This window comes from Octopus bimaculoides, chromosome 2 (genome assembly GCF_046866305.1).
Source record: "Octopus bimaculoides isolate indiv1 chromosome 2, ASM4686630v1, whole genome shotgun sequence".
Lineage (NCBI taxonomy): Eukaryota > Metazoa > Mollusca > Cephalopoda > Octopoda > Octopodidae > Octopus > Octopus bimaculoides.
The window spans coordinates 87920600-87946070 of NC_142929.1; the positions used below are offsets into that span (position 1 = coordinate 87920600).

At 38.9% G+C, this 25471-nt stretch overlaps 1 protein-coding gene across 6 annotated transcripts in view; it reads right to left on the minus strand.

Annotated features, from left to right (window-relative positions):
* Window positions 1-25471, minus strand: part of LOC106868009 (lysozyme) — a 104406-nt gene that overhangs the window by 34783 nt on the left and 44152 nt on the right. The window contains exon 1 of one of the 6 annotated variants that reach the window (XM_014913107.2): window positions 16026-16158. The exons of 4 other annotated variants lie outside the window; for them this stretch is intronic. The gene's annotated coding sequence lies outside the window, so the exon portion shown is untranslated. Of the gene's footprint in view, window positions 1-14787; window positions 14847-16025; window positions 16159-25471 lie in introns of those variants that run through there. One more of the 6 variants, XM_089347126.1, reaches the window with a different exon arrangement.

Consider the following 25471-nt stretch of genomic DNA (forward strand, 5'->3'; position numbering starts at 1 on the left):
TATATATATATATATAAAATTAAGTGCAGAATAAAAACCATTAGGTCAGCGACTCAAAAAGCCACAACCCACCAATGACCACACATAGGAAGTACAGCATAAACCACAAAACCAAAGTAGCAAAGGGAAGTAAAAATTTTATACATAAGAATAAAATCGATTAAAAAAATATAATAGAATAACATGAATAAATAAACTGCGATTAAAAGGTGATTAAAAATATTATAGAGCGGTACAGATATAGTGGAATAAAAATATATATATATAGAAAAAATAATATAGAAAAAACAATAAAATAAAATAATACATAGGGAAACGTAATAAAATAGTTCATTCATTGAGATTAATGGCTAATAAAAGAAGTTTAAGTTTAAATTGTACAAAAGTTCATTACTTCCCTCAGGACAGCAAATTTAGCAGGTAAAATCCAATTTCATAATTCATACACAGGAATACCGAAGTACACGGGACGACATAATAACACAACATCCAATGTGTAACAAGGTAAAATCCATATTTCACCATCAACGTTATTTAAGTCCAAGAAAATCAAGGCACACAAGTCGATACATTAAACCAACATCCAGCAGGTAACATCAGTAAAATCAATCCATAATTTAACATCATTTACAAAGGATTACAAATATAGGTTGGAATACAAACAAAACACCTATGGCCATTTCGGGGGTACATCAAAGTATTTAGAGCACAATAGAGCACAAACTAGTGATGACCCCCTCTTCAGGGTAAAGAACACACACAAACATCAATGAAGGCACCAGTAGAAAGAAATTATATTATGAGAGCAAGCTTATATAAATAATATGGACTACACCTAAAAGAAAAAAAAAAAAAATTTAATTTTTAATATACCCTTTAGAATAGTCAAGCAGGTTAAAACTACCAGGTTTCAAATCCAATGTAAGCTATGATAATAAATAAATACTAACCATTGTATCCATATTTTTATTATTATTTTTATATCTATATTTTGGTATTTTTATTTTTATTTCTATCATTACTATTATTATCACCATTACTACCGTTATTACCACTACTAATACTATTTTTGTTCTTATTTTTATTTTTATATAGTTTTAGGAAGGTGGAGGAAAATTTATGATTGCAAAAAGGGATTACCTCAATAAACTTATTCAAGGTTTTTGGCCCGAAAGACCTAAGAATGGAAAGGGATTCCCTAATACATAATAAACACTTGCTAATATTAGTCTTAAATTGGGGGGTTCTAGATAAGATTGACCATTCAAGATAGTACTTCTTATTCCTCCTCTTGAAGTCATGCAGGTAAGAGGTGAGTGTTGTGGAATTATAATATTTCTCATTTGAGAAAGAACTCATGCGCGCTCTATACCTGGCTTTAAAATTCACTGAACTTCCAACATAAAACTTATTTTGTTTGTCCTCATCTCTGACTATGCATTTACACATGACGTTTGTGGACAAACAAAGTCCGCTGAGAGGACATAAAAAAGGGTCCCTACAATTACATAATTTTTTATAGCCATCCTTAAAATTATTTCCGTCAGTAACTACCCTTACAAATTTATTCTTATCAGCCATTCCACTTATCACATTCCCAGATTTAGGCACAATCCGAGGGAATGAAGAGCCTGTCCCACTATTGTCGTGTGGTTTATAGTTGGTTTTAGTAGCATGGAAAGCGGACGTTAAACAATGATGATGATGATGATGATGTATATATATGTATATGCATATACATATGTAGATATATATATATATATATATATTTATATATATATATATATATATATATATATATATATATATATATATATATATATATATGTATACATATATATATATATATATATATATATATATATATGTATACATATATATGTATATATATATATATATATATATATATATATATATATATATATGTATATATACATATACATATGTATATATATATATATAGATGTATGTATATGTATGTATATGTATGTATATATATATATGTACATGTATATATTTATATATATATATATATATATGTACATGTATATATTTATATATATATATATATATGTACATGTATATATTTATATATATATATATAAATATATACATATATATATATATATATGAGCGGGATCGTTGGCCAGTGCCCCTGGACTGGCTCATGTGCGGGCGACACATGAAATCTTTCGAGCGGAATCGTTGCCAGTGCCCCTGGACTGGCTCATGTGTGGGCGACACATGATATCTTTCGTGCGAGATCGTTGCCAGTGCCACTGGACTGGCTCTTGTGCGGGTGACACATGAGGTTCTTTCGAGGGAGATCGTTGCCGGTGCCCCTGGACTGGCTCATGTGCGGGTGACACATGAAATGTTTCGAGCGGGATCGTTTGCCAGTGCCCCCGGACTGGCTCATGTGCGGGCAACACATGAAATCTTTCGAGCGGAATCATTGCCAGTGCCCCTGGACTGGCTCTTGTGCGGGTGACACATGAGGTTCTTTCGAGCGAGATCGTTGCCAGTGCCCCTGGACTGGCTCTTGTGCGGGTGACACATGAGGTTTTTTCGAGCGAGATCATTGCCGGTGCCCCTGGACTGGCTCATGTGCGGGCGACACATGATATCTTTCAAGCGAGATCGTTGCCAGTGCTCCTGGACTGGCTCTTGTGCGGGTGACACATGAAATCTTTCGAGCGGGATCGTTTGCCAGTGCACCCGGACTGGCTCATGTGCGGGCAACACATGAAATCTTTCGAGCGGAATCGTTGCCAGTGCCCCTGGACTGGCTCATGTGTGGGCGACACATGATATCTTTCGTGCGAGATCGTTGCCAGTGCCACTGGACTGGCTCTTGTGCGGGTGACACATGAGGTTCTTTCGGAGCGAGATCGTTGCCGGTGCCCCTGGTCTGGCCCATGTGCGGGTGACACATGAAATGTTTCGAGCGGGATCGTTTGCCAGTGCCCCCGGACTGGCTCATGTGCGGGAGACACATGATATCTTTCGAGCGAGATTGTTGCCGGTGCCCCTGGGCCGGCTCTTGTGCGGGTGACACGTGAGGTTTTTCGTGCGAGATCGTTGCCGGTGCCCCTGGACTGGCTCATGTGCGGGCGACACATGAAATCTTTCGAGCGGGATCGTTGCCAGTGCCCCTGGACTGGCTCTTGTGGGGTGACACATGAGGTTTTTTCGAGCGAGATCGTTGCCAGTGCTCCTGGACTGGCTCTTGTGCGGGTGACACATGAAATGTTTTGAGCGGGATCGTTTGTCAGTGCCCCCGGACTGGCTCATGTGCGGACAACACATGAAATCTTTCGAGCGGAATCGTTGCCAGTGCCCCTGGACTGGCTCATGTGTGGGCGACACATGATATCTTTCGTGCGAGATCGTTGCCAGTGCCACTGGACTGGCTCTTGTGCGGGTGACACATGAGGTTCTTTCGAGCGAGATCGTTGCCGGTGCCCCTGGTCTGGCCCATGTGCGGGTGACACATGAAATCTTTCAAGTGGGATCGTTGCCAGGGCCCCTGGACTGGCTCTTGTGCGGGAGACACATGAAATGTTTCGAGCGGGATCAATGCCAGTGCCCCTGGACTGGCTCATGTGCCGGTGACACATGAAATCTTTCGAGCGAGATTGTTGCCGGTGCCCCTGGGCCGGCTCTTGTGCGGGTGACACGTGAGGTTTTTCGTGCGAGATCGTTGCCGGTGCCCCTGGACTGGCTCATGTGCGGGCGACACATGAAATCGTTCGAGCGGGTTCTTTGCCAGTGCCCCTGGACTGGCTCATGTGCGGGCGACACATGATATCTTTCGTGCGAGACCGTTGCCAGTGCCCCTGGACTGGCTCATGTGCGGGTGACACATGATATCTTTCGAGCGGGATCGTTTGCCAGTGCCCCCGGACTGGCTCATGTGCGGGCAACACATGAAATCTTTCGAGCGGGATCGTTGCCAGTGCCCCTGGACTGGCTTATGTGCGGATGATACATGATATCTTTCGTGCGAGATCGTTGCCAATGCCCCTGGACTGACTCTTGTGCGGGTGACAGATGAGGTTTTTTTTGAGCAAGATCGTTGCCGGTGCTCCTGGACTTGCTCATGTGCGCGTGACACATGAAATGTTTCGAGCGGGATCGTTGCCAGTGCCCCTGGACTGGCTCATGTGCAGGCGACACCTGAAATCTTTCGAGCGAGATCGTTGCCGGTGCCCCTGGGCTGGCTCTTGTGCGGGTGACACATGAAATTTTTCGAGCGGGATCGTTGCCGGTGCCTCTGGACTGGCTCATGTGCAGGCGATGCTCCTGGGCCAGCTCTTGTGCGGGTGACACATGAGGTTTTTCGAGCGAGATCGTTGCCGGTGCCCCTGGACTGGCTCATGTGCGGGCGACACATGAAATCTTTCGAGCGAGATCGTTGCCGGTGCCCCTGGACTGGCTCTTGTGCGGGTGACACGTGAAATGTTTTGAGCGGGACCGGATCGTTGCCAGTGTCCCTGGACTGGCTCATGTGCGGGCGACACATGAAATCTTTTGAGCGGGATCGTTACCGGTGCCCCTGGATTGGCTGATGTGCGGGCGACACATGAAATCGTCCGAGCGGGATCGTTGCCGGTGCCCCTGGGCTGGCTCTTTTGCGGGTGACACATGAGATTTTTCGAGCGAGGTCGTTGCCGGTGCCCCTGGACTGGCTCATATGCGGGCGACACATGAAATCTTTTGAGCGGGATCGTTACCTGTGCGCCTGGATTGGCTGATGTGTGGGCGACACATGAAATTGTCCGAGCGGGCTCGTTGCCGGTGCCCCTGGGATGGCTCTTTTGCGGTTGACACATGAGGTTTTTCGAGCGAGATCGTTGCCAGTGCCCCTGGACTGGCTCTTGTGCTGGTGACACCTGAAATTTCTTGGAACGAGATCGCTGCCGGTGCCCCTGAACTGGCTCTTGTGTGTGGGGTTGTTGTAGGATTTTCGAGCGAGATCGTTGTCGGTGCCCCTGGGCTGGCTCTTGTGCAGGTGACACATGAGGTTTCTCGAGCGCGATGAGCGTGGCCGTTGCCAGTACCGCCTGCCTGGCCTTCGTGCAGGTGACACGTAAAAGCACCCAGTACACTCTCTGAGTGGTTGGCGTTAGGAAGGGCATCCAGCTGTAGAAACACTGCCAAACCAGATTGGAGCCTGGTGTAGCCATCTGGTTCCACCAGTCCTCAGTCAAATCGTCCATCCCATGCTAGCATGGAAAGCGGATGTTAAACGAACGAACGAACGATATATATATATATATATATATATATATATATATTCATATATACATATATATATTTTGTAGTACTTGGGGATGGTCATATTGCCAGTTTAGCCAATAAAACAAATATGTAAACGGAACATATATATATTTATATATATATATAAATATATATTTATATATGTATATATATATACGTATATATTCATATATACATATATATATTTATATATATATATAAATATATATTTATATATGTATATATATATATACATATATATATATTTTCTAATATATGTACATATTTATATATTTATATATATATGTATGTATATTTATATATATTTATACATATATATATTTATATATATATATATTTTCTAATATATGTACATATTTATATATTTATATATATATGTATGTATATTTATATATATTTATACATATATATATTTATATATATATATATATATATATATATATATATATTTATACATATATATATATTCATATATATACATATAAATATATGAGGGAACCTGTGGAAGAAGTAGACCTAGGAAGACCTGGGATGAGGTGGTGAAACACGACCTTTAAACATTAGACCTCACCGAGGCAATCACTTGTGAGGGAGACCTTTGGAAATATGCAGTGCATGAAAAGACCCAGCAAGCCAAGTGAGACCATAATCCGAGGCCTCTGCTGGGGGTGTAGCCAGCCCACTTATGTGTACCTTTCCTTCATTGGACACTAAAGGGTCTGAAAGCTTAAAGATCCTGCAAATGGACAGAGATATAGAGATGTGTTACTCGAAGCATTTGACGAAATAGAAGGGGATGTAGCATCACACAATGTGGAAGACGATTGGAGTTTCTACGGAACAACCTGCTGAGAGCTACCGACCAGATCTGTGGTTAGTGCAAAGTCCCCTCTCGACCCAAAGTAACGTGGTGGTGGAACAATGTGGTTGACAGGGCTATTAGACAAAAGAAACAGGCTTGGAAGTACTGGAAGGACGGAGGTATCAGGGAATTGTATCGGACTGCCAGAAGGGAAGCTAGGAGACAGGTCTATTTAGCTAGAGGGGAAGCAGATAAGAAAAAATTTGCCAATGTTCTGTTGCAAGACAGTGTGAATTGTGATGTCGTAGGTGAGAAATGTGTCCGCATGGATAATGGCTCACTTGCACTAAACGAGGCTAAAAATAGAGAGGTCTGGAGATGCCACTATGAAAGGCTGCTTAGTAAAGAGAATGAATGGGAGGAAGAGAGTCTGCCTCCTGTCGACCCAACAGAGGGACCAGCTATCCTAATTGACAGCACCTTGGTAGATAAAGCAATCAGGAGTTTGAAGACAGGGAAAGCCCCCCGGCCTATCAGGAATCACTGCAGAGATGCTCAGAATATCTGGCAGTGTCGGCTATAACCTAGTCACCCGTGTAGTTAATCAGGTGATACACGAAGGAATCATACCCAATGGCTTGGTGTAGCAGCACCATAGTCAACTGCTACAAAGGTAAAGGTGACGCTTTAGACACAAACAATTACAGAGGTATCAAGTTGTTGGACCAGGTAATGAAGGTCACTGAGAGGGCCACAGCCCAACTAATTAGGGAGAGAGTCAGTTTAGATGAGATGCAGTTCGGGTTCATTCCAGGGAAAAGCACCACTGATGCTATATTTCTGGTAAGACAGCTGCAGGAGAAATACCTAGCCAAAGATAAACCTCTGTACCTGGCTTTTGTTGACATGGAGAAAGCCTTTGACAGGGTCCCCCATTCCTCTATCTGGTGGTCAATGAGGAAACTAGGGATAGATGAGTGGTTAGTGAGAGCTGTGCAAGCCATGTACAGGGATGCTGTCAGTACAGTGAAGAATTCTGGGTAGAGGTAGGGGTCTACCAAGGTTCAATCCTCAGCCCCCTCCTATTTATCATAGTCCTCCAGGCAATAACACAGGAATTCAAGACAGGATGCCCCTGGGAGCTCCTCTATGCTGATGACCTTGCACTAATTGCTGAGTCACCATCAGAACTAGAGGAGAAATTTCAGGTGTGGAAGCAAGGACTAGAATCGAAGGGCCTTAGAGTCAACCTAGCTAAAACCAAAGTCCTAATAAGTAGGAAGGTAGACAAACCACAAACCCCTTCAGGTAGATGGCCCTGCTCGATCTGTAGAAAAGGCGTAGGTAGAAACTCCATAAAATGTACCCAGTGTAAGCTATAGACACATAAGTGGTGCAGCAATATCAAAGGAAGGCTAACTAGCAAGATAGTTTTTGTATGTGGCAGATGCTCAGGAGCAATGAACACTGAAAATGTGAAGAGAACAACTTCTGCCACATTCCAGGGAGAAAAATTAGAAGTAGTTGATAGCTTCCATTACCTAGGTGACCAAGTCAGTAATGGGGGAGGGTGCTCTGAAAGTGTAGCTGCTTGAATAAGAATAGCCTGGGCAAAGTTCAGAGAGCTCTTACCTCTGCTGGTGTCAAAGGGCCTCTCACTCAGAGTAAAAAGCAGACTGTATGACGCATGTGTACGAACAGCCATGCTACATGACAGTGAAACATGGGCCGTGACTGCTGAGGACATGCGTAAGCTCACAAGAAATGAAGCCAGTATGCTCCGATGGATGTGTAATGTCAGTGTGCATAGCCCACAGAGTGTAAGTACCTTGAGAGAAAAGTTAGACCTAAGAAGCATCAGTTGTGGTGTGCAAGAGTGACGACTGCGCTGGTATGGACATGTGGCCAGAATGGATGAGGATAGCTGTGTGAAAAAGTGCCACACCCTAGCAGTTGAGGGAACCCATGGAAGAGGTAGACCCAGGAAGACCTGGGATGAAGTAATGAAGCACAACCTTGGAACTTTAGGCCTCACCAAGGCAATGACTTGTGACCGGGACCTTTGGAGATATGCAGTACGTGAGAAGACCCGGCAAGCCAAGTGAAAGCATAATCTGTGGCCTCTGCCAGAAGTGTAGCCAGCTCACTTATTCGTATCTTTACTTCACTGGACACTAAACTCTGCTTGCGAAAACCTGTTGGGGCAAGTGTAATCGAAATCGTAATTGAACCATATTTGATGACTGGCATCTGTGCCAGTGGAGCACTAACAGCACTGTCTGGGCATGATCATTGCCAGAGCAGCTGTCTGGCTTCCGTGCTAGTGGCCTGTAAATAGCACCATTTGAGCATGATCGTTACCAGTGTTGCCTTACTGGCACTTGTGCCAGTGCACGTTAGAAAATAATCCGAGCGAGGTTGTTGCCAGTGCCGCTGGACTGGCTCCCGTGCAGGTGGCCCGTAAAAAGCACCCACTACATATATTTATATATATATTTATATCTATACATATATATATCATCATCATCATTGTTTAACGTCTGCTTTCTATGCTAGCCTGGGTTGGACGATTTGCCTGAGGACTGGTGAACAAGATGGCTGCACCAGGCCCCAATCCGATCTGGCAGAGTTTCTACAGCTGGATGCCCTTCCTAACACCAACCACTCCGAGAGTGTAGTGGGTGCTTTTATGTGCCACTGGCACAAGTTCCAGTCCGGCGGTACTGGCAACAGCCACACTCAAATGGTGTTTTTTATGTGCCACTTGCACAGGAGTCAGTCCAGCGGCATTGCCAATGACCTCACTTGAAGGTTTTGTTCACATGTCACCGGCACAAGTGCCAGTAAGGCGACGCTGGTAACAATCACACTCAAATGGTGCTTTTTACATGCCACTGGCATGGAAGCCAGACAGCTGCTCTGACAATGATCCCACTCGGATGGTGCTGTTAGCGCTCCACTGGCATGGGTGCCAGTCATCAAATTTGGTTTAATTTTGATTTCACTTGTCCTAACAGGTCTTTGCAAGCAGAGTTTAGTGTCCAATGAAGAAAGGTTGGCATGGATGCCAGTCATCGAATTTGGTTCGATTTCGATTTCACTTGCCTCAACACTAAACTGGCAACCCCACCGGGCTTGCTTGGTGAGGTAGGCAGTTGTTGAACACCCTGCAGGTCAAAAAATATGACCCGTCAAAGGGTGGAGGAACTACAGAGTAGTCAACGGCCATTCAACTACATGTGTTTGTGTGTGTATGTATTGTATATATTGCATTTTAAGCTCTGTGTGTCTGTGTGTATTGTAAATATTGTATTTCAGCACGTGAGTGTACATATTGTATATTGTGTTTTTAAATTGTATATATTGTATATCAATCTTATTTTTAATTTTACTCAGTCTTTATCTGAATTTTTAATTTGTACTTATTTCTCTTATTTTAATTTTTTTTTTTATTAATAAATAGATGAGGGGTGGATAGTGCCATTACTTACTTAAATACACATCAGCTTTTGTAGATTGAACAAAATCTGAATTAGCAACTCTAGACAGAAGAACTAAGAAGGAATTCAATATGAATAGAGGACTCCACCCAAGAGCAGGAATGGCAACATTATACTTACCTATAAAGAAAGATGGAAGAGGGTTAATATCAGTAGAAGACTGCATGTAATTAGCTAGAGTAGATATAGCCTCCTAGGTAGGTAATAAGCTATTCATGCTGTTGTTAAATTTTTCTTTCTAGATTTTACTTCATTTAAAACTGCTTTGTCTATGTACAATAGATCATGTGTTCCTCTAGCTTTCTTCCTGCAACCTTTCTGTTCTTCTGGCAGCAAATTCTGGTTGTCAAGGTACTCCTAAATGCTTTCTGAATGTATTCTTGTTAACAGCTCCCACACTAATGGTAAGCAAGTGATTGGTTTATAATTGCTAGCTATACTACCCTTGTGTTTCTTAACTGGTTCAGTTTCCAGGTTTCTCTTCTACTCAGATCTTGTCTTAACTTTATTTTATAATCTCTTTTTCCACATTTGCTCTTTTCTAATTTTCCTTTGAGGGATACCTAATCTTCTAGTAACTACTGCCCTTCCTGCATAGATCAATAAGTTAGTGTCACCTGTATTTTTACTATCTATCCTACTGATAACAGAATCTGATTTCCTAGTCATATCTAACAGTTTCCTTCTGTTGGTACCTTTTAATGCTGGCAACATTTTCCTTTCTTCTTTCCTTATTACTTCCTGCAACTCATCTACAATTTTCTGATCTTCCTCACTTAAATCACTCAAGTCGCTGGTGCTGGTTGTCCCTTCCGGATTAGTAGTACTATAATTATCTTTTCCTTTAGTTCTTCCTTGGTGTGAACCGTATCTTTTATGTTGTTGTTTGGTTTTTCTACTGCCTGGCGTTACTTTTCCAGTTCTCTTGTGATCTCTCCCACCTCCAATTCTATCATCCACTTTCTTCTCCTAATAGCATTAGTTTGGTCTACTGGTCTCTGCTCAGTCACTTTCAATATACCCTTCTCTATCCAAAGTGTTAACATCCATTTTCTATAATCCCTTCTTTTAGGTGTCTTGGGGAAATTTCGAATTGTATTATCTAATCGGTACGGAGCCGACATTAGACTTCAATGGAGACATATAGAGAAACTCCATCAAAAACTAGCTCATCTTTCAAACCATCTAACTTTCTTATGTAGATGTAAAGACTCAAAGCTAATACCACCTGGCTTGAATATAATGACACCAGTCGATTCACAGAAAGCTAAAAGAGTAGCAGAAAGGGCAGGATATGCCCTCATCCGTGAGAGGATCCATTACAACTGTTGGAAAAAACATCAACTAAATAACAAAATCAAAGAGTGGTTATCTTCATTACTTAGGAAAATAACCAGAGATAATGATAGAAAGAGAATCCAACAAAATCTGGAAAAGTTGTACCTGAAAGAATTTGAAATGGGGAAGACCTGCCAGATTAAGAAGTTTATGAAACTCAAAGGTCAGAGAATGAAGACTGAAATCCGTCACCCAACTGTGAAAGCAGTAATTAATGTAAATAGCCGACATCTAGAAAGCTCTGAAGAAGCAGTACTGAACAAAGGTTTCAACTTTGCAACAACCATCAAGCATATTCCATACTTGGACATAATAGCCCCTATTGAAGAGATAGCCATAAAGATACCAAAAGCTCAGGGAGAGGTGGAAAGTGAGACAGGTACTAGAAAAAGTGAAACTTCCCAAACCAAACATCACTAAGGAAGAAAAGTTCACTATCAAATGACTACAGAGTGACAATTCCATCATAATACTTCCAGCGGACAAGGGAAATGCTACAGTGGTGATGAACAAGTCTGACTACTCTGAAAAGTTGGCAAATCTTATAAGTGATGGTAGCTACAGCAAAGAAAAGAAAGACCCAACTCTGAAAACGGAGGAAGTTGTCACAGATCTTGATCAAGAACAAGGATCACTTTACACCAATGAAGTACATACAACTGACCTAACACCACAGTAAACTACCACACATGTACGGTCTCCCTAAGATTCACAAGGATGGTATTCCATTAAGGCCTATAGTGAGCTGTAGAGGTTCTGCATGTCATCCACTGAGCTGCTTCCTTGTGGATGTAATCAGTCCATTAGCAGGAAAGTCAACATCGTACGTGAAGAATTCCACCCACTTCACAGAATTGATCAAGGATACCCCCATTGAATCCAACCAGATGGTGAGTCTAGATGTGATAAGCCTGTTCACCAAAGTCCCAACTGGTGAAGCACTATCGATGATACAAGAAAAACTAGTGACAGACACCCATCTAAAAGAACGCACTAGTATACCAATAAGAAACTTGATGAAAATGTTGACCTTCTGTGTAGAAACTACCTACTTCAGTATGGACACTGATATATATCGACAAGAGGAGGGTTTAGCTATGGGTTCACCATTATCACCGGTAATAGCCAATATATACATGGAATACTTTGAGAATTTGGCTTTAGGATCAACACCACTAAAACCAACACTATGGCTACGATATGTTGATGACACCTTTATACTCTGGCCCCACCAAGAAGATGTCCAAGTGCTGTTAGATCATGCGAATTCAATAAAGCCATCCATACAATTCACAATGGTAAAAGAAAAAGACAATCAGCTAGCATTCCTGGACGTGTTAATAACACGCACCAAGTATAGATTCAGGACATCTGTATACAGTAAGCCGACCTTTATTGGATGATACCTCGACTTCAATTCCCACCATCCATACAGTGCCTAAAACATTGTGCAAAGAATATAAGTTGGGTTGTGCAAAGAATATAAGTAGAATATAAGAATATATACACACCATGAAGAAATGATCAAGCTCAATAACAATCTGTTAAGCAACAACTACCCCAAAAGTATACTGTCCACTCCAATTATGAAGAAGAGAGAGGATGAGGCCAATAAACTGTCCACCCTATTTGAAAGGCCTCTCCGAAAAGATACAAAAGATATGCAGCCCATATGACATCAGGACAGTATTCAAGAGTAATACAACACTTTGCAAATATTTCCTTCGAGTAAAACCACCAATAGAAGAGAATATGACCAAAGACTGCGTGTACTCCATCTCATGCAGCTGTGGTAGGTTATGCAAAGGCTAAACATGCCGCCCCCTCAAAATAAGGGTAGAGGAACATCGCAAAGCTGTGACACTGGGAGTTATTTATAAATCGAGTATAGCTGACCATGTATGGAAAAATGGAGACCACCTCCCCCTGTTGGATGAAGTTAAAATAATAGACAGAGAACGCCACTGGAAAATACGAAAACTAAAAGAAGCAGCCCATATGCTAGGAAACAACAACCTCCTAAGCAGGCCGAGTGCAGATATGAGCAGCATATGGGAGCCGATATTAAGGAAGGATAGAAAAATATTAGATTTATAAGCCCTATGGCGTAGTGGTTAAGTGCGCGGGTTACTAACATCAAGATTCCGAGTTTTATTCCAAGCAGTGACCTGAACAATAATAATAATAATAATAATAATAATAATAATAACAACAACAACGTCGAAAAATACCTTAGGAATGAGAACATCTGAAGAAGGCTGGAGAGTATATTAGCCAAAACATTATGTTAACAACAAACAAGATGAGAACAAATATCCGTCAAATGTAAATAATATAAATAATGTATATAATTCCTCATCTCTTAAATATAGAACCCTTCTTTTAGGTTCACATTCTAAATTGCACTCCATCACTATCCTGTTTTCTTCATTCTATTATCTGTTGATGCTGTGATCAGTCTTCATCTGTACTGAACCACTGCTGAGTGAGAGGCCTTCCCTTAAGGGTCCAGTCTCATTTTTGCTGTTATCACCAAAGTTTCTGGGCAAACTTTTGTCTCTCATCAACTGAGGTAAGGTAATGTTCATCACCATCGTCATCACCACTATTATTATTCAACATCTTGTAGTTTCAAGTAACTTTCTATTGCATTACTTGCTGCACTTTCATGCTGGTGAGGTGTGTTGCACAATTTTTTCTTTTTTGTTTTGGGGAATATTGTGTATTGCATCAGTATGCCTTGGCATTCTATTGTGAGTGGCACATCCACATAAGCTGGGTTTTCTTCGTTTTGATGGGGATTTTTCCAATTTTTTTTCACCACACCTTTGCAAAATGAAGTTTTTATGAAAAACAATTTTTGAAAATTTATGATTTCTTTCTACCCACTCCCAGACTGATTTTGTCCTATTTTCTTTTTACACTATGCTCTTAAAAACAATGGGAAATACCTTTGCAAAAAAAAAAAAAAAAAAAAAATTTGAAAATTTGACATTATCAAACCCCCACTCATTACTGATTTTGGCCGTTTTTTTTTTTTTTGCCTTGCACACTTAAAAACTGATGGTTAAAAACAAAATTTTGGAAATTGGTGATCACCATTACAATCCCCACTCCCTTTATTTTTAAAAATAAAATGAAATATGAAATAATGGTGAAATGTGAGAAAACAGTGAAATTTTAAATATTTTTCCATTAACACTGCCCCTCCATAAATCCTAAAATTTCAGCTTAAAAAAATTTTCTTTTTAATCATAGTTTTAAAAAACAGACAGTCTGCATCTGCAATTTGTTTCTGTTTATAATTTCAAAATAATTTTCAGATGAAAAGGTGTGTGATTTGTGGGAAATTTAGCTGTTGTTCTAACACATCCCACGACCACTAGATATCTTCCTCATTTCTTTGTCACTTTGACATGTATTGATGTTTTTCAATATTTTTCTCCCCATAAGGCAGCAAGCTAGCAGAACTGTAAGCCAGATTAACTGCTTAGCGGTATTTCGTCTGCTGCTACGTTCTGAGTTCAAATTCCGCCAAGGTTGACTTTGCCTTTCATCCTTTTGGGTCGATTAAATAAGTACCAGCTACGCACTGGAGTCGATGTAATTGACTTGATTCCTTTGTCTGCCCCCTTGTGGGCAATAAAGAAATAAGTATTTTTCTTCCCATAAACAATTTATGGAATGATAATGCAGTAGTCCATTGCCTGGACTTAAGTAGCAACCAAAAATATTTTAAATTTTTACTTTTCCCCTGCACCAAGTGAGTTTGTGTGTGCATGCATGTGTATGAGCACAAGCATTTAAGAAAAAACATATGCTAACAGAAAAGTATGCTATTAAAATGAATTATCTTTTACATACCCTTTTTAAAACACTCTGTTGCCCTAACGAAATTCCTTACAAACACTGAAAAACATCACACACTCAGCATGAGTGATATATTTTAGAGAGAGAGAGAGAGAGAGAGAGAGAGAGAGAGAGAGAGAGAGAGAGAGAGAGAGAGAGAGAGAGAGAGAGAGAGAGAGGGAGGGAGGGAGAGAGAGAGAGAGAGGGAGGGAGGGAGGGAGAGAGAGAGAGAGAGAGAGAGAGATAGAGAGAGAGAGAGAGAGAGAGAGAGAGAGCTCATTTCTGTCAAGTGAAAATTTTCACATTTGGTATATTGATGTACATTTTCACACTGAATCCAAGTTTGTGGTTCATTTCTTCCAGAAAATTTTAGAAAAATGTTACAGAGGTTTAAAATTTGATCATTGTTACTCAATCAGAAGACAGAATTTTTACATAATAGCTGTGATAAAATGAAAGTAAACAGGAGCCGAGTTTTTAAACAAAATGAAAGCAATGCAAAAGAATTAATACATATACAGAGAGAGAGGGGGGGAGAGGGAGAGGAAAAGAGAGAGAGAGGGAAAGAAAGAGAGAGAGAGGGAAAGAGAGAGAGAAAGTGGAAAATATATAGAGAGATAGATTAATAGTAATAGATAGTTTGAGATTTGTAGATTTAAAGGTTGAGTTATTTTTCATTGCAAATTTGTTTTGTATTATTATTTATATTTGGTATCAGTATTTATGGTGAACATTATCTTTGAGATGCAGATTTTGAAAATCAAATTTGTTTTTTTTTGAGGAAGCACTATTTTAGAGCCTTTCAGGGTTAAACATGAATACATAACTACACACACTCACATTTATATAGTAGATATACATGTGTGTGTGTGCACATTATGTGTAAAACTGCACACATATACTTATATACACATATACTACAGGTTTCCATACAGTTTCTGTGAGCCAAATTTCAGTCACAAGGAATTGGTTGACCTGAGACTATAGCAGAAGACTCTTGCTCAAGGTGCAAAAGAGTTGGACTGAATTAAAGCTATCAGGTTGCTAAGTGAACTTCTTGACTGTATAAACATGTTTGCACCAACAGTAAAGATGATATGTTATTTAGGCCTGTTATTGTTTTTACATGTTAAGACAATGCAAGAAAACAACAAAATTTTAAAACATTTCATGGGCTAAAATTCTATTGTCCTATCTACATGTTATGAAAAATAAAAAATGAATATTATTGGAGATGTAAAATTTGTACCTACTTTTGATAAGTTAACAAGTTTCAACTAAATTTCAATATGAAATCTTACTGATTATAAGACAGATGATAATTCTCACTGCAGTTTTTTCATTAGCTATCGATAGTTTTATTTTAAATATTATTGCTTTTATTTTGTCTTGTTGTTTCCTGTTTTAATGATATGATTTTCAATTGGAGTTGTGAAAGTAACAGATGGAAATTTTGTAATCAGAGAAATGACTAATAAGTTAAAACCATCATCATGAAAGTCATCAGCATTATCATTGCTTTTATCACCTTTATTTTCATTGTTATAATAATCATGTTTCATTATTATTATCATCATCATACACATACATACATGTATAACAATTTATAGTTAACAAATGAATGAGAAGAGGAAAAATAGTATTAATTGAAATGGCCTTTTATTTTCTTTGTTACAATATAAGATACAACTTCGAGCTGGTGCTATGCATAAGTTATTTGCCCTTCTGCAGATAAATTCATCTTTTGTTAACTTCTTGTAGATTGGTGGAAAAAGGAGAGAGACAAAGAGTAAGAGCTGTGTAGTCCCTCTCATAAGGTGTTTCCTCCATCGGTGCTGAAAGAAAGCAGAACCAAATTTTGGTTCTGTATTTATATTTTCTCTAACTAAATTAAGTCAGGCTGAACAAAGAGTGAGGAAGACAGGGGAAGGAGAGGTAGTGGTGAGTGAAATGTGTAATATTCTTTTTTGAACTAAGTTTTTTTACTCCGTTACTTAGCCCGTCTGTAATGCTTTCATGTGATTAGTTGAAGGGAAAGGTGAAGAACAAAAGAAAAAGAAGAGAGAAAAAGATGGTAAGGTGAAGAATGAGAGAGAAAGAGAGAGAAGTTTATTAAGTCTATAGAGTTGTGCAAAAAGTATATAAAATGTATACATAAAGTGCTTCAAGAAATCTTTGTATTCCAATTCCATTCACTTTTCAATGATTAACAGATGAGCGACTATCTATGGCTATGCTTCTAGGCTTTTTGGATAAAGATTTCAGAAATAACCCAATAAGTTTACCATTAATTCTATGAAATATTCACGGGTCCAGTGAAATTCAACAAGGGTCTGTTGCAAAGGTTCTTCAATTCTTTTCAAATTTACACCATTTGTTAGTATCCATGAGAGGAGTAATTCCTGAAAATTTTATCCCCATACCAGTCAGATTTTATGGCCATTTAAAGTTTTGAGTAACTTCCAAAATTTTTGAAATATTAAATTTCTTTTATATTTAGGGGCCCATCATTCCAGATAGGTTTGATACTATACCTTAGAAAGTAGGTTTCTTTAATCCCTACTATCTCAAGTCCCTCAGACACTAAAGATCAAACCTTTTAATTCAGTCAATGTAGAAAAAATTCCAACCAACAATTACTAAAATCCACATCTTGGAGTCTATTTTAAAAATATTTCAAGTTTTCATCAGCTATTACTTAATAACAACAATTGGTAAGTATACCCTCTTCTCTAATCTTAAAGGAAGGTCTGAAATCTTAAAATAACACATGAATTCACTTACTGAAATACCTGTTTTCTTGCACAACAGTGGGGTCTAAAACAGGACAAGGTGAAAAATTTGATGTTTTTTCAATTTTTTAACCAGAATAACTTCTTATCACTTAGCTGAAACTATATAAAACTATATATATTCAAAAATGCACCTAATAGTGAGTATAGAAATGTAAAACTATAGCATTTAAAACTACTCTAAGCATCAATTGTCATCCCCTGAAAATGGCTCAAAATGGAAATTCCCTGTTTTGTGTGTAGTTCAGGGCTGTGGAAATTAATGTGCAACAATTAGAAAAACTTTCAAGCCTGAAAATCTTTGGGCATTGACATCATGGATATGGCAGCTGCAAGGAGAGAAAGCAGCACCATCATTCAGCTTGTATTCATTTCCATTTATGTAGACTGGAGCAGCATCAAATGAAGTGTCTTGCTTCAGGACACAACATGCCACCCAGCTCAGGAATCAAACCCAGAACCCGATCAAGACCTTAACTATTAAGCCACATGCCTTCATAAACTGTAATTATTTTATAACATAGACAACTGCATGTAGTCATTGTTTCCTGTCCAAAAGAAAAATATGCAATGAAAGCTGTAACAATTATCAGCTTTTTAACCCTTTAACATTTAGATTTCTTTGTCAAATGAATTGGATCATTCCAGTGAAACTCAACAAGGGTTAGTTGCAAAGGTTCTTAGATTCTACCAGAACAAGAATGAGAAGGCAAAGAATATGTTTATGTTTGCTTACTACTACATAGGCATCTAAAACAATTAGAGAAGCATGGTACATACTCTCAAATCATATTCTTGTAACAGCTGTAGTTTAATCATAATTTGGCAAGACATGATATATGTAGTAAATATCAAATGTATGCACAAAGAAAATGAAAATAAAATAAAGTAAAAGTTTAGTGTACTAAATACAAGAAACAAATTTGTTGTTCTTATTTGGAGATATTTTATCAATACTAAGATAATTCAGCTTGATAACAAAAATTTTTATATGAATTAATTTTGTTTATTGCTTTAGACTGGTATGCAAATTTTAAGAAATCTATGGTTGTGTTGATGATGTTAAGCCAGCATCAAGGCATACAATTCATCTAAAGCTTTGACAATTATAACAATATCATAAATTTATCAATTACTACAATACCTGACCTCTAATCTGGCTTTCAGAAATTTGGGATTTCCAGGAATCTGGGAATAGTGTCCAATACTGTGCAATATACTGTACCTTGTATTGAGTAAACAGACTCTGTTTGTTAAAGTTGGTTAATTTGTTTATGATGTGTTAAAATAGTTTAGTTCTTCACTTTTGTTAAAGTGGAATGATGAAGATTAAACATACTTTGCTTCAGAAGTGTATTAATTTGTACCTGTATCTCTTAAAATCATGTTTTTTACTTTTTTTCATTTAGTTTTCATCCTATAAACATACAGTATACATTGTATAGTATAATAAGAATTTTAAATGGGTTAACAAATATCAAACAGTCCTTGCTTTAGAAGTGTATTAATTTGTAGAGAATGACCGTGCGAACCAAAGGAGAATGGTGACGAATGGAACAGGCTCCTTTTAAACGCGTTGCACGGTCGACACTCAACAAACTGGTGACCCCGACATGATTCTGTTCACACAGCTTCACTTAAATGGTGACTAAGTGCCAGCTATAGGACCAACCGTTCTTTCAGTTTTTTCACTACAATTATTTCCTGTTTTGTCTGTTTGTCTTCGACAAACCGACTGGTGCGACGCTATGTAGTGAAACCACCTTTCTCCGTTATTTATTTACAAATGCGAACGTAGCAGGTAACAACTCTTTCCCGCCTTGGACCCTGCTGTGTCATCACCTGACTGACTTTTGTTTGCGCGGCAATTGTCTCCAGTACTGTTCGCACCAGGATGCAAACCGACCAATCGTGGCCATCTAATAAGGTCATGTGAGAGAGTATTTTTCTGATCTTTCTGGAGCCTCTCCGTACCTATAAATAGCCTGCTTTATACACGCCACTTTGTCGCGGCTTCAGATCTTCTAAGATCTGGTCGTTGACCACATAACACCAACCAGCCAGTTTCCAGCGACTACATCAACACCATCGTTCAACTGTTTACTACAAGCTTCCCCGACGTCACTACGTACACAAGCTACCAACAGCAACCAAACAGCGCCCGCACAGGTTCAACCAATACTGTTGTGAAATATCTTCACCTAGGTTAACAGAACTCAACCTGCGAAAGACCATCTGTATCAAGTAGCCCGGCCTGGCATAGAAGCCTCAACTGCACATGTGACTTAGCTCTGCCTCAACGCCTCAAACTCTTATATACAGACTTTCAAATCTACTGTGTACCTTAACTGAGAACTGGTATTTCCTTATCCGTGTTACTGACTCTTTTCTATGCTCTGTATCTCTTGCATTCACATACATATATTTGTATACACACTCTTTGTTTACATGACGGCCTGTCTTACATTGTGTTTTATTATGTCGCATTCACACTCACACACAGACATACAGTTTAATGCTCTAATAAACCTTACTGTTATACATCTTTACCGGTTGACTCCCTATCTTTTCCTTGCTGGCAAATTTCCTAGTTCTCTTATGTTATAGTATTATAACATATCATATATTTTGTGTCGACTGTGCGACGCGTTAAAAGGAGCCTGTTTCCATTCGTCACCATTTCTCCTTTGGTTCGCACAGTCGTCTACAAATTTGTTAAATACATGTTTGTTCTTTTAACATTTTATCTTATATTTAGACAGAAAACTGGAAAATCCAGGACACTTCCAGTCCCAAACTGGCCAGTACTAAATAACTAAAACAACACTTACATTACTCCACATGACATTACACAAGAACAATTATACAACCTAACTACTAATTACAGCAATCTTAGTAGAAAGCTCAGCTACAATTACAATTGTTTTTGCTACCCAGCTATCTAATGACAGCCATAAACACAACAATTATACTTCCCAAATAACTTGAATGTAACATTAGGACAAATAATAATAGGTATAACATCTATATTGTCAAATACATACTTTTTCTATTTATTAGGAAGAAGGTAAGTATAACTTATTGCAATCCACAGTAGAAACATTTACAGTATATATGGCACAAACTAAAGCATTTGACCCGGTGACAAAAGAAAAAAAAAAAGTCTAATAGGTGTAAAACAACTTGTTGGGAACGAATATGAAGAAAAAAATGCACGCTCATGAACAGGTGGGTGGGGAGAAGGCTCGGAACATTCACATCGCCTCACCAGAGCCAAGAAACAAAAGAAAAATAGTGTAATAGATGTAAAACGACTTGCTCTGAATGAATATGAAAAAAAAAAAATGCGCGCTCGCGAAAGGCGGAGTGGAGAGAGGACTTGGAACATTTACATCGTCAGTCCATGGCCTCTAAACTATAGTGTTTGACCCGAGCTCAAAAGCAAAAAATAACACTGGTCAACAGCCAATTTTCATCAGGGATATTATATGGCGTTTTATATGTAGTTTTGTCTGCAGATTTCAAAAATGTAATTGGTTTCCTTCTATCAGGCACAGTTTTTCTGATGAGATAAGAGAGGTATATAACTCCCATCAGCAGTATCGCTACACGTAAACATCTTATACAGGTAAATTCTGCCTTCTGTTTTATAACTATTTGTATTCATTTTGTAATTTTATGTTTTCATAATCTTTTCTTTTCATAAATTTTACTTTCTGTTTAAGGTGCCAACTCATCATCAAATTCTACTCGGGATGTCAAGGCATTGCAAGAACAGTCCTGATATATTTTGTCATGTTGTGGTTCATTTACCACCAAAGCTGAGCAACGTGTCATCACAAGTGAAATCAAGAAGGTCAACCAGTTATACTTTGGCTGCTCTCTCGGGGATCAAGATAAGAGTTGGGCCCTGCACATCATCTGCAAATGGACTAAGGGATTGGCTAAATAAGAGGAAGAGAGCAATGCCGTTTACAACACCTATGATATGGAGAGAGCCAAAGGATCATTTCATGGGCTGTTATTTCTGCAACATTAATGTATGTGGGTTTACTGTAAAGACCAAGCATAAGATTGTGTATCCCAACTTGGAATCAGCAAGAAGACCAGTACCACACAACGATGATGATCTTCCTATTCCAATACCACCAGAAAATGGCCTTCAAATGTCTGACGAAGATGTATTTCCTGAAGAAAATACTACTGCTGTGGAAGACACTGAAGTGGATGCAGATTTCACGATTGAAAATGAAGACGTACCACAGAAATTTTCTCAAGGAGAGTTAAATGATTTAGTCAGAGACTTGTCATTGTTGAAGGATAAAGCTGAACTATTAGCATCTCGCCTACAAGAAAAGTGTCTGCTTAAGAAAGATGTTTGTATTACTCATTTCAGGAAGAGAAATAGTGATCTGACTTCATGCTTCTCTGTTGATGGACCACTTTGTTTCAGTAATAACACTGATGAGTTATTTCGCTGCTTGTTCCAAGAGCATATTCCAGCTGAATGGCACTTATTCATCGATTCATCTAAGAGAAGCCTCAAGGTAGTACTACTACACAACGGCAATAAGAAACCATCCATTCCCATAGGACATTCAGTGCACATGAAGGAGTGTTATGAAAACATGCAAGTACTCCTCAATGCCATAATGTATACAAACTACAGCTGGAAAATCTGTGGAGACTTGAAAGTGATTGGAATGTTGATGGGAATGCAATCTGGGTTCACGAAATATTGTTGCTTTTTATGCCTATGGGACAGTCGTGCAACTAACAAGCACTATGTTTAATCAGAGTGACTTTGCAAAAATCATATGAGCCGGGAGTTTCTAGCGTCCAGAGCAAGCCACTTTTAAACCCAGAAAATGTTCTTCTCCCTCTTCACATAAAGCTTGGCCTCATTAAACAATTCATAAAGACACTTGCCTGGAAAAGTTCAAAAGGTTTTGAATATGTGAAGGCCAAATTTCCAAAAATCACAGAGGCAAAACTGAAGCAGAGTGTATTCATAGGTCTGCAGATAAAAGAACTCTTGAAGGACAACCACTTCCTCACAGCTACTGGATGAAATTGAGCTTAAAGCCTGGGAATCCTTCAAATAGCTCTGTGAAAATTTCCTAGGCAACAAGAGATCTCTAGAGTTTAGAAATGGAGTGAAATGTCTTCTAGACTCCTATGCTGCAATGGGCTGTCGGATGTCACTAAAAATCCACTTCCTTGATTCACATCTGGACTTTTTTGCAGAGAACCTTGGAGCAGTGTCTGATGAGCAAGGGGAACGCTTTCATCAAGATATTGCATTGATGGAACAATGATATCAAAGATTTTGGAATGCAGGAATGTTAACTGACTACTGTTGGATGTTATACAGGGATGAACCTGAGACAAAACACCATAGAAAGTCCAAATCCCAAAGATTTTAAGTTGTTATGCATTCGAGTGTATTCCAACTTATTTGTACACAATAATTTTAATTTTGTACAATAAAAAGCTATGAAATTATCGTATCTTGTATTCATTATACTTTATATAGACATGCTTTACGTATCCTATAAGTTAAAACAGCAGGTATCATTAACATGAAAATGTGACCCGATAGACGAAATCAGACTTCAGATTCGTAATCAGCATCAAAAATTAACCCAGAAAAGTAAATCAGCAACTCGGATGATTAAAAAAAGTTTCATTTTGTTGACCAGTGTAATTAGTGTGAATATATATATATATATATATATATTCACACTAATATATATATATATATATATATATATATATGTGTGTGTGTGTGTGTGTGTGTTTGTGTGTATAAATTAAAACAGTAAGGTAAAGAACTGGATATTAATTAATATCAATTTAATACCATGGAACTAGTACATTGAAAGAATCAGGAGATTCTGAAAAATTATATGAGATCTCAAAGGATTATTGTATATGTATATATAAAGGAGACCACTAGGTGAACGGCTAATGTGCTAGAAGAATGTGATCTAGCATATTAGCCGTTCACATAGTGGTCTTTATATATGTGTGTATATATATATATATATATGTGTGTGTGTGTGTGTTCGTTCTTGATATTCTTTCAGAGCAAGTTGTTTTACATCTGTTACCCTATTTTTCTTTTGTTTCTTGGCTCCGGTGAGGCGTCTCGGATCATTCACGATGTGAATGTTCCGAGCCCTCTCCCCCACCCCCCCGTTCGCGAGCGTGCATTTTTTCTTCATATTTATTCTCAGCAAGTTGTTTTACACCTATTAGACTAATTTTTTTATTATTTTTGTCACTGGGTCAAATGCTCTAGTTTGACCTAAAAATCACATAAAAGTCATAAAAACTCACATACATATGCATGCATACTCTGACATATATAAACATAAATATATATATATACACTTAAGTGTACATACATAAACGTCTATACATGCACACCAATGAGTCAATTGTTATTGTTATTATAAGGACACATATATATATCCACTCACACATCCATACACATATGTGTATATAAGTATTCCCTTACGTACATGTTTCCTGGTACATAAGCTCTAGTTGAGTTTGGGAAGGGGGACCTGTGTATTGGTTCCTATCACTATATTTGGAGTTGATGTTCACTGGTTACTTCGACGCGAGAACCTTGAAGATTTACATCTATACGCTACATTTAGTAGTGGGCTACATCGTATCAAATTGATATGGCACATCAGATCCAGCCCGCTACAAGATGTATGTGTATTTTAGCGTGCGTATGTATGTGAGTGTGTGTATGTGTTGTGTGAGTATGAGTGGGTACGTACATGCACGTATGAGTATGTGTGTAAATATATGTATGTATGTACATATATATATATATATATATATGTATAAAATGTTTTTCAATTTTAACCGTTGTCTGCGGAAATAGTGACATATATATGTATAGACGGATAAGCGTATATATGTCTGTGTTCGTTTACCACAAATCTAATCATACCATCTACGCCACGTTGGGTTTCTACAGGCCAAACCTACCCGGTAACATTGATACTCTCGCGACCCAGTGCGCGTACTTTAGCCCGGACCGTGCAACCATCATGTTTGGCATTGAGGTGTCGGTCCAAGGCCGACCTCGCTGCCAAAACTTGGGATGCAGAGCCCTTTCTCAGTGCCTCTTCTAACGTCTTAACTGTTTGCTAAATCTAATAGACTCGAGTCGAATGGCTCTTTTAGGGCAACCCACAACCGGTTATTCAACATGGTACTGGTGAGTGCCTCATGACGAACTCCTTAATCTGGCTACTGTATGTTTCGCAAGCCAATAGGGTCTTCTTCAACTTCCAGTAACCAGATCCCTGTCTGTGGATTCTATCTATATGTACCTTGCACGTCACTAATTTGTGATCCGTACAGGATATATAAGCAAATTGTTGATGACTAAAGGGGGGACATATCTCTAGTATTCACTACTATCCTGTCTATATAAGACCTGAGAGATCCGTAGTTATTACTCCAAGTCCACATTGGAACGCTCGGATTCTCGAATCTGAATCGATCTGCCAGCCTAAATCGCTTCAGCAGATCGACGAGGTGTGAGTTACTTTTCCCACCGGTTGAGCCAAGTTTCCTAATATTACTATTGTCTTTGACGTCACAAGAAAATCCTCCAGGCGTTGACAGAATTCATTCCGTTCGCCCGCTGTGCAAGGCGTGTAAATACCGATCAGCCTGAAGGTCTTACCACTGAAAGTAAGATCCAGAATGACCGAATCACCTTCTGGGTCTACAAAGATTCCGCGTGTCTGCAGAGCCAAGTTTTTTCGGATCAGAACTACATCGGCACCCCTTCCCTCTGTTCGACTAGGAGACATGATTTTCTCATAGTCTTTCAGGTTTGAGAAGGCCTGCAGCTTATCCAACTTGGTCTCTGT